This window comes from Moschus berezovskii, chromosome 4 (genome assembly GCF_049115385.1).
Source record: "Moschus berezovskii isolate FMDL1 chromosome 4, NW_MosBer_1.0, whole genome shotgun sequence".
NCBI lineage: Eukaryota > Metazoa > Chordata > Mammalia > Artiodactyla > Moschidae > Moschus > Moschus berezovskii.
The window spans coordinates 107,128,857-107,144,786 of record NC_142463.1 but is presented as its reverse complement, the minus strand read 5'-3'; positions in this window follow the sequence as shown (position 1 = coordinate 107,144,786).

Here is a 15,930-nt window from a genome sequence, read left to right as displayed (position 1 = left end):
TCATCTGCAGTGATTTTGGAGCCCCCCAAAATTAAGTCTGTCACTGTTTCCATTGTTTCCCCATCTATTTGCCATGAAGTGATGGGACCAAATGCCATGACCTTAGCTTTTGGAATGTTGAGTTTTAAGCCAATTTTTTCACTCTCCTTTTTCACCTTCATCAAGAGGTCTTTAGTTCCTCTTTGCTTTCTACCATAAGGGTGGTGTCATCTGTATATCTGAGGTTATTGATATTTCTCCCAGCAATCTTGATTCTAGCTTGTGCTTCATCCAACCCCACATTTTGCATGATGTACTCTGCATATAACTTAAATAAACAAAGTGACAATATACAGCCTTGATGGACTTGTTTCCCAATTTGGAACCAGTCTGTTCTTCCATGTCCAGTTCTAAGTGTTGCTTCTTGACCTACATGCAGGTTTCTCAGGAAACAGGCAAAGTGGCCTGGTAGTCCCATACCTTTAAGAATTTTCTACCCTTTGTTGTGATCCACACAGTCAAAGGCTTTAATGTAGTCAATGAAGCAGAAGTAGATGTTTTTCTGGAACTCTCTTGCTTTTTCTATGATTCAGTGTATGTTGGCAATTTAATCTCTGGTTTCTCTACCTTTTCTAAATCCAGCTTGAACATCTGGAATTTCATGGTTCATGTACTGTTGAAGCCTGGCTTGGAGAATTTTGAGCATTATTTTGCTAGCATGTGAGATGAGTGCAATTTGCAATAGTTCGAACATTATTTGGCATTGCCTTTCTTTGGGATTGGAATGAAAACTGACTTTTCCAGTCCTGTGGCCACTACTGAGTTTTCCAAATTTGCTGGCATATAGAGTGCAGCACTTTCACAGCATCATCTTTTAGTATTTGAAAGAGCTCAGCTGGAATTCCATCATCTCTACTCACTTTGTTTGTAGTGATGCTTCCTAAGGCCCACTAGACTTCACACTCCGGGATGTCTGGCTCTACGTGAGTGATCACATCATCATGGTTGTCTGGGTTATCGTGGTTATCTGTTATGTAAGGCCACCCAAGATGGACAGGTCATGATGGAGAATTCTGACAAAACATAGTCCACTGGAGAAGGGAACGACAAACCACTTCAGCGCTCTTGCCTTGAGAACCCCATGAACAGTATGAAAAAGCAAAAAGATATGACATTGAAAAATGAACTCCCCAGGTCTGTAGGTGCCCAACATCCTATGGGAGAAGAGTGGAAAACTATCTTCAGAAGGAATGAAGAGGCTGAGCCAAAGTGGAAACAACTCCCAGTTGTAGATGTGTCCGGTGGTGAAAGTAAAGTCCATCAGCATGGCCGTCATCAAAAAGTCTACAAACAATAAGTGCTGGAGAGGATATGGAGAAAAGGGAACACTCTTGCACTGTTGGTGGAAATGCAAATTGATATGGAGAACAGTATGGAGATTCCTTTAAAAAATTAGGAATAAAACTACCATATGACCCAGCAATCCTACTACTGGGCATATACCCTGAGGAAACCAGAATTTAAAAAAACACATGTAACCCAATGTTCACTGCAGCACTATTTACAATAGCTAAGACATGGAAGCAACCTAGATGTCTTTCAACAGATATGGATAAAGAAGTCATGGCACATATACACAGTGGAATATTCAGTTCAGTTCAATCACTCAGTCGTGTCCGACTCTCCGCAACCCCATGAATCACAGCACACCAGGCCTCCCTGTCCATCACCAACTCCCGGAGTTCACTCAAACTCATGTCCACAGAATAGGTGATGCCATCCAGCCATCTCATTCTCTGTCGTCCCCTTCTCCTCCCGCCCCCAACCTTTCCTAGCATCAGAGTCTTTTCCAGTGAGTCAACTCGTCACATGAGGTGGCCAAAGTATTGCAGTGGAATATTCAGTTCAGTTCAGTGACTCAGTCATGTCCGACTCTCTGCGACCCCATGAATCACAGCACGCCAGGCCTCCCTGTCCATCACCAACTCCCGGAGTTCACTCAAACTCATGTCCACAGAGTCGGTGATGCCATCCAGCCATCTCATTCTCTGTCGTCCCCTTCTCCTCCCGCCCCCAACCTTTCCCAGCATCAGAGTCTTTATAAAAACAAATGCATTTGAGTTGGTTTTAGTGAGGTGGACAAAGTTAGAGCTTATTATACTGAGTGAAGTAAGTCAGAAAGAGAAAGACAAATATTGTATATTAATGCATACATACGGAGTTTAGGATGATGGTACTGATGAACCTATCTACAGGGCAGCAGTGGAGATTGCAGACACAGAGAGAAGACTTTTCGACACAGTGAGGGAGAGAGAAGTAGAATGATTTGAGAGAGTAGGATTGAAACATATACATTACCACATGTAAAATAGACAGCCAGTGGGGATTTGCTGTATGACACAGGGAACCAAAACTGGTGCTCTGTGCCATCATAGAGCAGCAGGCAGGGTGGGAGATGAGTGGGAGGTTAAAGAAGGTTGGATGTATACCTATGGTTGATTCATGTTGATGTATGGCAGAAAACATCACAATATTTTAAAGCAATTATCCTCCAATTAAAAATAAAATAAATTTTAATGGTATTTTAAAATTTAGTTTATTAAATTTTTCCTTTATAAATTATGGGCTTGTGCCACTTTTAAAATATCTTCTCCTTATTAATTAAGCAACAGTCATTTATATTTTCTATTTCTTTGGAGTGTTGTTTAATTTTTTATAACTTAAAAGAAGATTTACATGAAGGGAACATTTGTTAATGTTTTCCTTTGTAGTTTGGATTGAATGAGAGTGGGAGAGTACAGAGGAAAATTAACTCAGCCTGATTTACTTCCCATTAGATCTCCAGTTTCTTGTTAACTTGAGGGAATGATGTAGAGATAGAATCCTTGGATGAATCGGTGACCTCAGAAAGCCTTTGGTCTTGAAAATGGTATCAGAGCCACTGACAGCTAATATCCAAACCAAAGAGTCAGTCCAAGTGATATGGTTGTAATCATAACTCTGACTCATCACTTAAGTCCAAACTGATTAGTGTTTCAGGCTGCCCTGCCTTGAGGCAGCAGTGTGGACAAATATGACCTCTTAACCCTATTATTCTAGGAATCGGGAGCCAGGCTCTCCTGTGTGAGCCAAGGCATGGATATCCTGGCCACTCCCCATAACTGAGATCACTGTCACCCTGAGCCAGTGTCATAACCAGGTGAGATGGGCAGAACTCTGCAGGGTGACGTGGTCATCACAGCTCATGGTGCCTATCTCAGAGTGAGGTCTCCTAGAAGGATGACCTCAGTCACAGGGAAGAGCTGTTTATAAACTGCGGAATCAGTGCTTTGCCGTATGTTGTTTAGTTGCTAAGTCTTCTCCAACTCTTTGCAACCCCATGGACTGCCGCAGGTCAGGCGCTCCTGTCCTCCACTATCTCCCAGTTCAGTTGAGTTCAGTTCAATCACTCAGTCGTGCCCGACTCTTGCAACCCTGAGGACTGAAGCATGCCAGGCTTCCCTGTCTATCACCAACTCCTAGGGTTTGCTCAAACTCATGTCCATTGAGTCGGTGATGCCATCCAACCATCTCATCCTCTGTCGTCCCCTTCTCCTCCTGCCTTCAGTCATTCCCAGCATCAGGGTCTTTTCCAGTGAGTTGGCCCTTCACATCAGATGGCCAAAGTGTCAGAGCTTCAGCTTCAGCATCCGTCCTTTCAGATTTCTTTTAGGATTGACTGGTCTGATGTCCTTGCAAGGGACTCTCAACAGTTTTCCCCAGCACCACACTTCGAAAGCATCAATTCTTTGGCACTCAGCCTTCATTATGGCCCAACTCTTACATCTGTATGAGACTACTGGAAAAACCATAGCTTTGACTATCTGGATCTTTGTTGACAAAATGATATCTTTGCTTTTTAATATGCTGTCTAGGTTTGTCATAGCTTTCCTTCCAAGGAGCAAACGTCTTTTAATTTCATGGGTGCAGTCATCATCTACAGTGATTTTGGAGCCCAAGAAAATAAAATCTGTCACTGCTCCCATTTTTCCCCCATCTATTTGCCATGACGTGATGGGGCTGTATGCCATGATCTTAGTTTTTTGAATGTTGAGTTTTAAGCCAGCTTTTTCACTCTCCTCTTTGACATTCATCAAGAGGCTCTAGCTTGTCTTCACTTTCTGCCATTAGATTGTTACCATCTGCATATCTGATGTTATTGATATTTCTCCCAGCAATCTTGATTCCATCTTGTGATTCATCCAGCCCAGCATCTTGCATGATATACTCTGCATATAAGTTAAATAAACAGGGTGACAATACACAGCCTTTTTGTACTACTTTCCCAATTTTGAACCAGTCCATTGTTTCATGTAAGGTTCTAACTGTTGTTTCTTGACCCACATACAGGTTTCTCAGGAGACAGTAAGATAATCTGGTATTCCCAACTCTAAGAATTTTCCAGTCTGCTGTGATCCACACAAAGGCTTTAGCATAGTCTATGACCCAACGAAAGCTGGCAATTTGATCTCTGGTTCCTCTCCCTTTTCTAAACCCAGCTTGTACATCTGGAAGTTCTTGGCTTATGTACTGCTGAAGCTTAGCTTGAAGAATTTGGAGCATTACCTTATTAGTATTCAAAATGAGTGCAATTGTTCAGTAATCTGAATATTCTTTGGCGCTGCCCTTCTTTAAGATAGGAATGAAAACTGACCTTTCCTTGTCCTGTGGCCACTGTTGAGTTTTCCAAATTTGTTGATGTATTGAGTGCAGCACTTTAATAACATCATCATTTAGGATTTTAAATAGTTCTACTGGAATTAATTAATGTATCCCAATAAATATTCATTGAATGAATGCCCTGAATCATTAGGCTAATTTGCATTCCCAGTAACAAGGTTTTTTGAAGGACCATTTGCACACAACCCACCAATAATAGTTTTAGAAACATTTTTTTCATTTTTAAAAAATATTCACTTATCTATTTATTTGGTTGGTTCTGTTGGGTCTTTGTTGCAACACTCAAGAGATTTTCATTGTGTCATGCAGGATCTTTCATTGCAATACACAGACTCTCTAGTTGTAGCACCCAGGTTCTAGAACTCAGGCTAGGCAGTTGTGGTAATTAGGCTTATTTGCCCCGTGGCATGTGGGATCTTAGTTCCCTAACCAGGGATCAAACCCGGGTCTGCTGCATTGCAAGATGAATTCTTGGCCCCTGGATTACTAGGGAAGTCCCTTAGGAACCTTTTTAATCTCTGACAATATATTATGAATCTAAGAGCTCCCTCCTGAAGAAACAAGTTCTATTCTTTGTTAGTGAGGTGGAATTTTTTTTCTAAACTAATTTCAGTGGAAACTAGAAATTTTTTTCATTTCTTTCTTCCTTTTTTTTTTGTATTGATCATTTATGACTCTTCCAAATCTTTCATAGAAATGTTTACTTGTTTATTCTTAATATGAAACCTATGTTTTCTAGGGATATTGATACTATAACTATCATATGTAATCTATTTCCCAAGTTAATTATTTTTATTAAAATTAATTTTTAGAGCAATTTTAGGTTCATAGAAAAACTGGGGAAAGTTACTGAGATCTCCCATATACTTCCTGTCCCAACACCTGCCTAGCTTCCTCCACTGTCAACATCCCCCACCAGACATGTACATTTGTTACACTTGATGAAGCTTCCACTTCTACTTCATTGTCATCCAAAGTCTATAGTTTACATTACCATATAGTCTTACTGTTCCACATTTTATAAGTTTGGACAAATGTGTAGTGACATGCATGCATCAGTATGGTATCATACAGAGTATTTTCACTATCCTAAAAATATCCTGCCTATACATCCCTCTCCCACCCCAACAACTCTTGGCAATCATTGATCTTTTTTTTAACAAGTCTTATCTATTTATTTATTTTAACTTTTGGTCATACCCTGGAGCATGTGGGATCTTATTAATAGTCCCCTGACCAGAGATCAAACGTACACCCCCTGCATTGGAAGATGGAATCTTAACCACTCGACCACTGGGGAGTCCCAGTCACTGATCTTTTTATTTCTGCCACCATTTTGCCTTTTCCATGATGTCATATCGTTGGAACCATACAATGTGTAGCCTTTTCATATTGGCTTCTTTCACTTAATAATATGTATTTAAGCTTCCTCTCTGTCTTTTCATGGCATGATAGATCATTTCTTTGTAGTGTTTAATACTATTCCATTGTCTGGATCTACCACAGTTTATTTACTCACCTCCTAAAGGATATCTTGATTGTTTCCAAGATTTGACAATTATGAAAACGCTGCTCTGAACATCTGTCTATAGATTTTTGTATGGATGTAAGTTTTCAACAATTTTGGGTGAATACCAAGAAATGTGATTGCTAGATCACATGGTAAGAGAACATTTGGTTTTGTAAGAAATTGTCTTCCAAAGTGGTTGGAAAATTTTGCATTTCCATTGGCAATGAGTTAACATTCCTATTGTTCCACAGCCTCACCAGTGTTTGGTGTTGTCAGAATTCAAGGTTTTAGCCATTATGATAGGTGTGTAGTGGTATCTCATTGCTGTAATTTGCATTTCCCATGGCATACGACATGAAGCATCTTTTCATATGCTTATTTGCCATCTGTATGTCTTCACTTGTGAGGTATCAAGCCCTTTGTCTATTTTTTAATTGGGTTGTTTTTTCTTTTTGTTGAGTTTTAAGAGCTCTTTGAATGCTTTGGATGGTACTCCTTTATAGTAGAAAATATTCTCTCCAATCTGTGGCTTATTTTATCAGTCTTAACATTGTCTTTTACAAAGCAGAAGTTTTTAATTCAATGCAACCTAGCTCATCAATTATTTATTTCATGTATCATGACTTTGGTGTTGTATCTAAAAAGTCACTGCCATACCCAAGATCAACTAGGTTTGCCTCTGTTCTTTTAGGAATGCTATAATTCTCATTTTACATTTAAGTCTGTGATCCATTTTCAGTTTTGTTTTTTTTTTTGTTTAAGAATATAAGTTCTGTGTCTAGATTCATTTTTTTACATGTTGATGTTGAGCCCCATTACATGAAAAGACTATCTTTGTTCCTTTATATTGCTTCTTTTTTCCCCCCAAGTACCAGTTGACTATAGATTTGGGGAGGTCTATTTCTGGTCTCTCTATTCTGTTTCATTGATCTATTACCTATTGTTTCACCAATACCAAATTGTGTTGATTATGCAACTTACTTATAGTAAGTCTTGAAGTCAGGTAATGTTAATCCTTATGAGCTGATTCTCCTTCAGTATTGTATTGGCTGTTCTGGGTCATATATGAAGATTATATAATCTTTAGAATCAACTTATTGATACCTACAAAATAATTCCTGGGATTTCGATTGGGAGTGCATTGGATTTATAGAACAGATTGGGAAGAATCAACATCTTGATAATATTGAGTCTTTCTAGCCATAAACATGGAATATCTCTCCATTTATTAAGTTCTATGATTTCATTTATCTAAGTCTTATGCTTTTCCTAAAATAGATTTTATACATATTTTATTAGATTTATACCTAAGTACGTAATCTTGGGGGTGCTATTATAAATGATATTGCATTTTAAAATTTCAAATTTCATTTGCTCATTTCTGGTATATAGGAACAAAATTGACACTTGCTTAATTTTGTACCTCCACCTTGCTATAACTCTTTATTACTATCTTTTAAATTTTCTGCAGAGATAATAATGTTATTTGTGAACAGTTTATTTCTTTCTTACCAATCAGTATATCTTTAACTTATTTTTCTTGTCTTATTGCATCAGCAAAACATCCAGTACCACCATGTGGAAAAGGAGTAGTGAGAGGGGACATTCTTGTACCTGATCTTAGATGGAAAACTTTGAGCTTCTCATCAATTTTGCATTCCTCCACCTTTTTAATGGCATTTTCTACCATTTAGATTTAATTTTTCCATATTTAACCATGTAGTTTACATGTATCTATATTTTCCTTTATATATTATGGATCTTATATTATTTTTAATCAAAGTTTTCTCCAGATAATTAACTACCAACTACATTTTAAAGGTGTTGATTGTATTTGTAGTTATATGACTACATATATTTGACAAAACACTGAATTGTATGTTAAAATTAGCAAATTTTATTGCATGTAAATTATACAGAAATAAAAGTGAGTTTTTAATTTAAAATAAAGATTTATTCCATCTATATTTTTGTATGTATATATTTTGTATATTTAAACTGATGGAGGAGTCAAGTAGAGATTGTTAGGAGAAGGGTGAGGGATGCGGAGCATAGGAGTGAAGAATGCTGGTGGGAAGAGAGAGGAAGAAGAAGCTGTCTGTCTCCTGGTCATGTCTGCAGGGCAGAGTTAGATATATGAAGGGAGGAAGGGAGCCAGAAGTTGAAGAAGCTATGTTCACAACTAATGATACTTCAGGATATTGGTTAAAAGGGAAAACAAAGAATTAGAAAATGCAAACCTATAAAAAATACAAACTTTTCCCTTCTGACCCATGACCCTGTCAACTGTCTACTGAGGCTTCTGCAGCCACCAGCAGAGCAGGTAAAAGGATAGAACAACAGTGACCAAAACATGAATGAAATCTGTCTACATCAAGTCAGTGAGCAGACTCTGTATTATTTTAACTCAGGCAGCAGGATGCAATAAGTTGCCGAGGGACACGGAGTCTGTGCTTTGGGATTCCCAGGGCCATCACATGTATGGCAAAAGAGGTGAATAAATGGGTTTCCGGAAGAGGTCTGGGGCTCCTGGACCCTAGGGCACAGGGATCCTCAGGACCAGAGCTCAAAGGCCTTGCCCAGACTCCCCGGCAAGAGGGGTAGGCCTAACAGGAGGTGAAGGAGGAGGAGGAAGTGTTTGTCCACTTGCTGTCCCCAGGTCAGCTCTTCTTGGTACAGGGTCCACTTCAGCAGCAACCGCCTCCAGAGGACTGACCACTTCCCCCTCCGCAGCACCCAGAGCCCCCTGAGGGCTGGCTGCAGCAGTCAGACCTCTGGGGTCTGCGGTGGTGGGACCTGTGGCGCCTGTGGTGGCTCAGGCAGCAGCTCCCACACCCAGAGCTGCAGCAGCCCCCAGAGCTGGAGCCACAGCAGGAAGAGACTGGGGGGCACTTCGGGGGACACTTTGGGGGGCATTTAAGGGTGGGGCACTTGGGGGCACATTTGGGAGGGGGCTGGCACTGCTGCTGGTTCTGCTGGTAGGACATCTTGGTGGGCAGGCTCAGGATCTGAGGGAGAGACAGACAGCAGGTCAGATTCAGCACACAGAGATCTCCCTTCCCGCTTTTGCCCTCTTAGCATCACTTACAATCTTAAAAGTATAACAGCCAGTAGTTTTACTACTCTTAGTAGCTTTCACATACTCTTGAGTTTTATATTTGAAACTTCGCACAGCCTTGTAAGTCAGACAAGAACTTTCATCTATTTGTACAAAGTAGTAACTAAGACCAAACAATATAAAAAACATCTCCAAGAGTCTGAAATCTTGCAAGTGGAGATGAAACTGATTCTATCTATGTCTTCCAAATCTGAAGCTGTCCTGTTTATAGGCCATTTAAGGACAAATTCTTTCTTAAAGAAAAAATTACAGCAACCAGTCCCCTGATCGTAACTTGATTTATTCTGTCAGCATTGCAAAAAATCTTACAGATTACAGCTCTCATTAAGCTCACTTATATTAAATATCATTGCTGTTGTTTAGTTGCTCATCACGTCTGACTCTTTTGCAACCTCATGGACCGGCCCACCAGGCTCCTCTGTCTGTGGAATTTCCCAGGCAAGAATACTGGAGTGGGCTGCCATTTCCTTCTCCAGGTGATCACTCTGACCCAGGAATCAAACCCTCATCTCCTGCATTGGCAGGTGGATTTTTTTTTTTTACCACTGAGCCACCAGGGAACCCCTTAATTAAAGAAGAGACTAGTAATCCTCTCAATCACTGCAGCCCTGGAACTTGAACCTCTGCCTTCTGATCTCAGTCCAGAGAGGTCCCATCTGCTTAAGCTGATGGGTTGCGATGGTGATCCTCAGGCTTACTGTTTCTTAATCAACATGGAAGTTTGTAAACGCACTTCCAGACCCATGAATAAGCATGGAGAAGTTTAATAATAAGAAAGTTTAAAAATCCCAGAGGAGCCTGAGGTCTCTGTCTTGGGCTGCTCCTTCACTGCAAATAGGGGCAGGGTACATTTTCACATGTGAGCTCCCTCCCGACACCTGTCAGAGTGGAGCACGGTGTCTGTCAGTCATCAGCGTCCTTGCCCTGAGAGGCCCTCTCCACTGCAGGTCAGCTTGCCTCCTTTAGAGCACAGCCGCCTGACTCGTCTCCCTGTGTTCCCAGCTGGTACCAGATCCCTCCTTGCGTCCCTCCCTCGGTCTTCCTGTGCCCTCCTCTGACACAGTGACCTTACTCTGTGAAGGTCCTGCCTTCTCGCTCTTATCTGAGCATCCTCTGTGGAAGGCCCCACTCCAGTTCTCCGAGGACGCTTACCTGTACACACGCAGCACAGGCTTGTCGGGACAGCAGGAGAGGAGTGGATGGAGGTGCTCTGGTCCCAAGGTCCTTTTATCCCGGCCTTGGGCTCTGCCCTCAGCTGTGAGACAGGGCCTGGGCATGAGGCGACCGCCTCCTGCCAGCCACGTGGCTCCTGTGACAGGTGATGACTGGCAGCTTCTCCCTGTCTCACTCTGAACTCAGGGCAGCCTCTCCCAGTAGCTTGGACTAGAGCTACTTAGAAACAAGGAGTAGAGAAGTTGGGAGACACTTTACTTTGGATCTTCTGTTTCATTCTCCTTGAGAAATGCCAGCATGGAAGGCCTCTTAGCTCCTTGTTTTGCTTGGGCCCCAATCACTTTCTTTTTTTTCTTCCTTCTTCTGATAAAAATTCATTACTCATGGCAGTCCGTTTCAGAATGTAATTTGGAGATGTCGTCACAATTCTCCACTTAGGTAACCCTGCCAGGCTATCAAAGGTCAGCAAAATTTGATCTGCCCCCAGATATGCCCCGTGGCCTGTTTCACCATAGCCTGCAAACTAAGAATAGTTTTACATGTTAAATGTTTGTGAAGAGGAATCGAAAGAAGACTCTTCCATGAAACATGAAAGTTATAATAAATTCAAATTTCAGTGTTCATAAAGTTTTACTTGGAAGCAGGCCTGCTCATTTCTTTATTCTCCAGGGCTATTTTCATACTGCGGTGGCAGGATTAAGTAGTTGGGAGAGAGACCCTAGGGTTCCCAAAGCCCAAAGTACTTACTCTTTAGCCTTTACCAAAGTTTGCTGATGTATCTCATTGCTTTTATGAGCCAGAGATTAGACAGATCTGGAAAACAATCCTGATTCTGCCACTTGCTAGCTGTGTGTCCATGCAAAATTACTTGAGTCATTTTTAGTTTTTGTTGTTTGTTTGTTCCTCAGTTATAAAGTACAAGTAGTGATAAAAATATTTCACAAGGATATTGTTTCAGTCAATAAGGCAGTATAAAGAAAAGGACTGGTGGAAGACTGGTAGTGTGGTGGATCCTCAAGTTATAAGAGGTCTATGTATTTGTAAATAAAGGGAAATTATGTAATTTTAAACCATAACTTCCTTCAAAGAAGAGTAAATCTGGATTTTTTTCATTCTTTTCCTTTTCAAATTACTTGCTCTGCTTAAATATCTTGACTTTTTTTTTTTTTTTGGCCATGTCCCTCAGCTTGTGGGACCTTATTTCCCTGACCAGGGATGGAACCCATGTCCCTGCAGTGGAGTCCTAATCACTGAACCGCCAAGGAAGTCCCTATCTTGATGTTTTTGACTATGAAATATGGCCAGGAAAGGAGTTTGTGGTGAGGAGGAGATGAGCTCTGCATTGCTCCACATCGAACATCAGAGATGATGTGTAGGGAAACAGAGAAGTGCAGAGTGGGACACCTAGGCACCAGGGCCGGGGACCTGGGGGTGAGGTGGTAGAGCGACCTCCAGAGGCTCTTTTTAAGCCCTTTGCAACTTCCTGACCCTAAGTTTTTATTGTAGATTTCTCTGCTTGTAAAGTTTTACTACCCCAGCAAGTTAAGTAGTTGAAAGGCAAAGACAAGAATTCACATTTGGTTCAAGTTGGTGTATAGCACCACGATGAGATTTTCTGAAAGGAAACTAATTAATTAATTAGAAAAAGGCACAATGAAGCCAGAAGCAGTATGTGAAGGAAAACCCCCTCCTTCCTGTCAGTGGCAGAAAAATTTGGGGAAAATCAAAAGTTTCCCAGAGTCTGGAACATTATAATGACTTAACAAATCACAAGGGGAAGAATGAAGTCAGTTAACATATAGTTGCAAAATATTAATAAGTAATATATACATTTGGGTGGACAAATTATATAAACAGAGACTAAATGTGTATGTTTATATAAACATACACACACATATATTTTATAGTGGTATTGTGTATATTGTGTATACAGAGGTATTTTATTGGCTGTTATTCTGCATCCCACCTTCCTGGTGTTTCCCTCTATCTTCTTCATTAGAACTCTTCTAGAAATAATTACCCATGACCGTTAAATAAGGTGACCAAAATCATACATCAGAGTTTGACAGAGACAGTTTTAGATTATGTCTTTTATCCCAGCATACATTTTCAGAAACCTTCTTTTCAATTTTCTTTTCAAATTCAACCCTGTTCCAGTTCAGATAATGATTATATAGTCACACTACCATCCAATGATGTCTTCTTAAGAGGCTTCCCTGATTCAGGATAAAACCTAAACAACTTGGCTTTGATTCAAATATCTATACAGTATGATCCTTTTCTGTTTCTAAAGGGTTTTTTTCTTTGTTCCCTTAAGAGAAGAAATCTTTCTCTTAAATTGAATTAGCTCATTAGCTCTACTTTGAATAGGCTGAATGCACGGGTGCTAAGTCCCTTCAGTCATGTCTGACAGCTTGTGACGCTATGGACTTCAGGCAAGACTACTGGAGTGGGTTGCCATTTCTTCTCCAGTGGATCGAACCCCCATCTCTTATGTCTCCTGCATTGGCAGGTGGGTTTTTACCATCAGCGCCACCAGGTTACTTCATGCCATATCTTTGTTTTACTTATGTGACATATTTCTGATCAAGTATTTATTGAGAACAGGGTCTGGATATAAGACATTTATATCCCCCTCTGCTCCTAGAGCAGAGATATGCAGACAGTCATTTCACAAGGGTTTCTTAGCACCCAAGAGTCTGCACATAGCTTTTCCATGGGATTTAAGTCAATCAGGTAACAATTTGACATTAAGACGTGTACTGTTATATGCGCTGGTCATATCATCCTACAGAGATCTCTCTATGTATTACTCAAGTGAAATATTTGTTCTCAATATCTTCTAAAGGGCGTAGCTATGGAAGGAGAGACTGGGATATTGATTCCCTGGTTCACACAGTCAGTACTACTCCAAAGCCCAGCTCATGGATTCCCAGGTTAGTGGAGCTGATGTTCCATTGGGTCACACCTCTGCCTCTAGGCACAGCAGCACCCAACCTTCCATGAGTCTGACTCTGGGTAAAGGTGATTAATCAGCAGTGCGGTTGCAATATCTTGAGGACTTCTTTCTAAGCCTTGGCTTTTAGAGTTCAACTGATGCAGTAACATTTCAAAAGAAAACAAAAATGTTTAGTAATTAGGGATTGGTTTTCTGAAGTTATTTACTCATCAAAGTGTAAGGCGAGTGCAGAGAAAAAGAGAGTGAGCTAGGCAGTCGGGCAAGAAAAGGAAATAGAGGAAAACGAGAGGGTGACTGGCCCTTGAGAAGAACCAGTGTCCTCCCTCTCTGACGGGATCTTTCTTATATACCTCCAATGAAAAATTCTCTGAAGGGATGGTTAATTTTTAGCCTGTAGCTGAGTCCTACGGTCACACAGCCAGAGGTCTGGAATCTGGTGGTCTCCTAGCCTTCAGAAGGTCTGTGCCAGCAGGAAAGCAGAATGTCCTTTGGGCAATTTGGTCATTCTCAAGGGTCACTGTGACTTTATCCTTTGTTTGAGAGGTCAACATAATAAGTTATGTTAACAATGAGTCCCCATGTAGGCTCTATCACAAAGGTATCTGTCTCCCATGTTCTTGGATAATTTCACAGGATGGGAGGAAACACTGCTGAGATTCACAGGAAGTTATTAAAACTGGGTGAATTTTTCTCATTCCCTGCACCCTACAGCCCCTTCCAGAGACAGGCCCTTGTACATCATCAATTTTTACTTCCCTTCCCTTCCCCTTCAAAACATTTGAAAGTGAAAGTGTGAAAGTGTTGCTTCGTCATGTTCAACTCTTGCAACCCCATGGACGGTAGCCTGCCAGGCCCCTCTGTCCATGGGATTCTCCAGGCAAGAAAACTGGAGTGGGTTGCCATTCCTTTCTCCAGAGGGGTTTCCCAACCCAGGGATCAAATCTGGGTCTTCTGCATTGCAGACAGATTCTTTACCTTCTGAGCCACCAGGGAAGCCCTCAAAACCTTTATGTTATAAAATATGTTTAAAAGGACATTTTAAAAGTTTTAAGGGAAAATAATTCATTGAGAAATAAACTTATTTTGAAGGAAAAAGAATGATAAAAGAAAAGTTGATAAATGGGTATATCAAGTTAAAAATCTATATAACAAATAGCACTCACAAATAAGACAAAGAAAATCAATCATTGGGGAGACTGCAACACATTTACGAGGAATATAGAGGGCAGCTCTTACAGGTCAACGGAAAATACGCAAATTCAGTTCAGTCACTCAGTTTTGTCTGAGTCTTTGCACCCCATAGACTGCAGCATGTGAGGCTTCCCTGTCCATCACCAACTCCCAGAGCCTGCTCAAATTCGTGTCCATTGACTCGGTGATGCCATCCAAATATGCAAGCACGCCAACAAACCGATGAGCAAAGAACATGAACAGGCAACACACATTGTATTTGGAGTATTTCTATGGAGTATTTCCTGCCATATCAGTAAACAAAGATGTCACAGCCATCAGTGATTTCCACACCTCCAAATGTAAATTTCTGAGCCCAGAGGGTGTCCGAAAGGGAGAACAATGCCTGCGATCCAGCAGCTGTTGGATGCCACCACTAAAAATCAAGAAGCAAGATGCTGGCCCCAGATAGCTGAGATACATATGAAAGGAATGATTTCGATGAGCCCAGATGCTTGCATCTTCCCATACGAAAAAGAACACTAAATTCCTTAACTTGAGGTATCTGGTTTTCCTTAACTGACAATAATCTTTTGCTGTTCAGACTGCCTGCTGCCTGCCCCTTTTGTTGCAAACTTCTGTATAACCTGACTCCTCCTACATCCTCAAAGCAGTTTCTCAGGACTATTTGAGATACTACCTCCTGAGCGTGAAGTCCCAAGAGTCCCCACCAAACAAAACAACTCTCTGCTTTCAGGTTGTGCCTATATTTTTCAGTTGACACACATATCAGAAGATAAATACAAATGGCCAAAGAATAATTGAAAATATATTTAATGTTACCAATCAAAAAAGAGCGACAAATTAAAAGGAAATGTTTTGTGGAACAGTGTCAATCCAGTGTATTCATTTACTGGCAAAGATTGAGTGCCTGACAGACTCTCATTGTGGGAGGGGATGCATGGAATTGGGCACTCAAACTTCATTGGCTTGAAAATAAATTGGTATAATTATCATGCATGACAGTATGATGATTCATTCATTTAACAAAGACTTTATCATGTGTGAATGAATTAAAATATAAAATGTAAAATGCATACTTTTTTTTTACAGTGTTTGAATATATAGGAACTTAGCCTAAGGAAATAAAGGAACAGTTAGAAAAGAATATATGCATAAGGATGTTCCTTGTAGCCAATTACCAATAATAAGAATACAGTAATCCTAACCCTGCCAGACTCCTCTGTCCATGGGATTCTCCAGGCAAGAGTATCAGAGTGGGTTGCCAATTCCTCCTCCAGG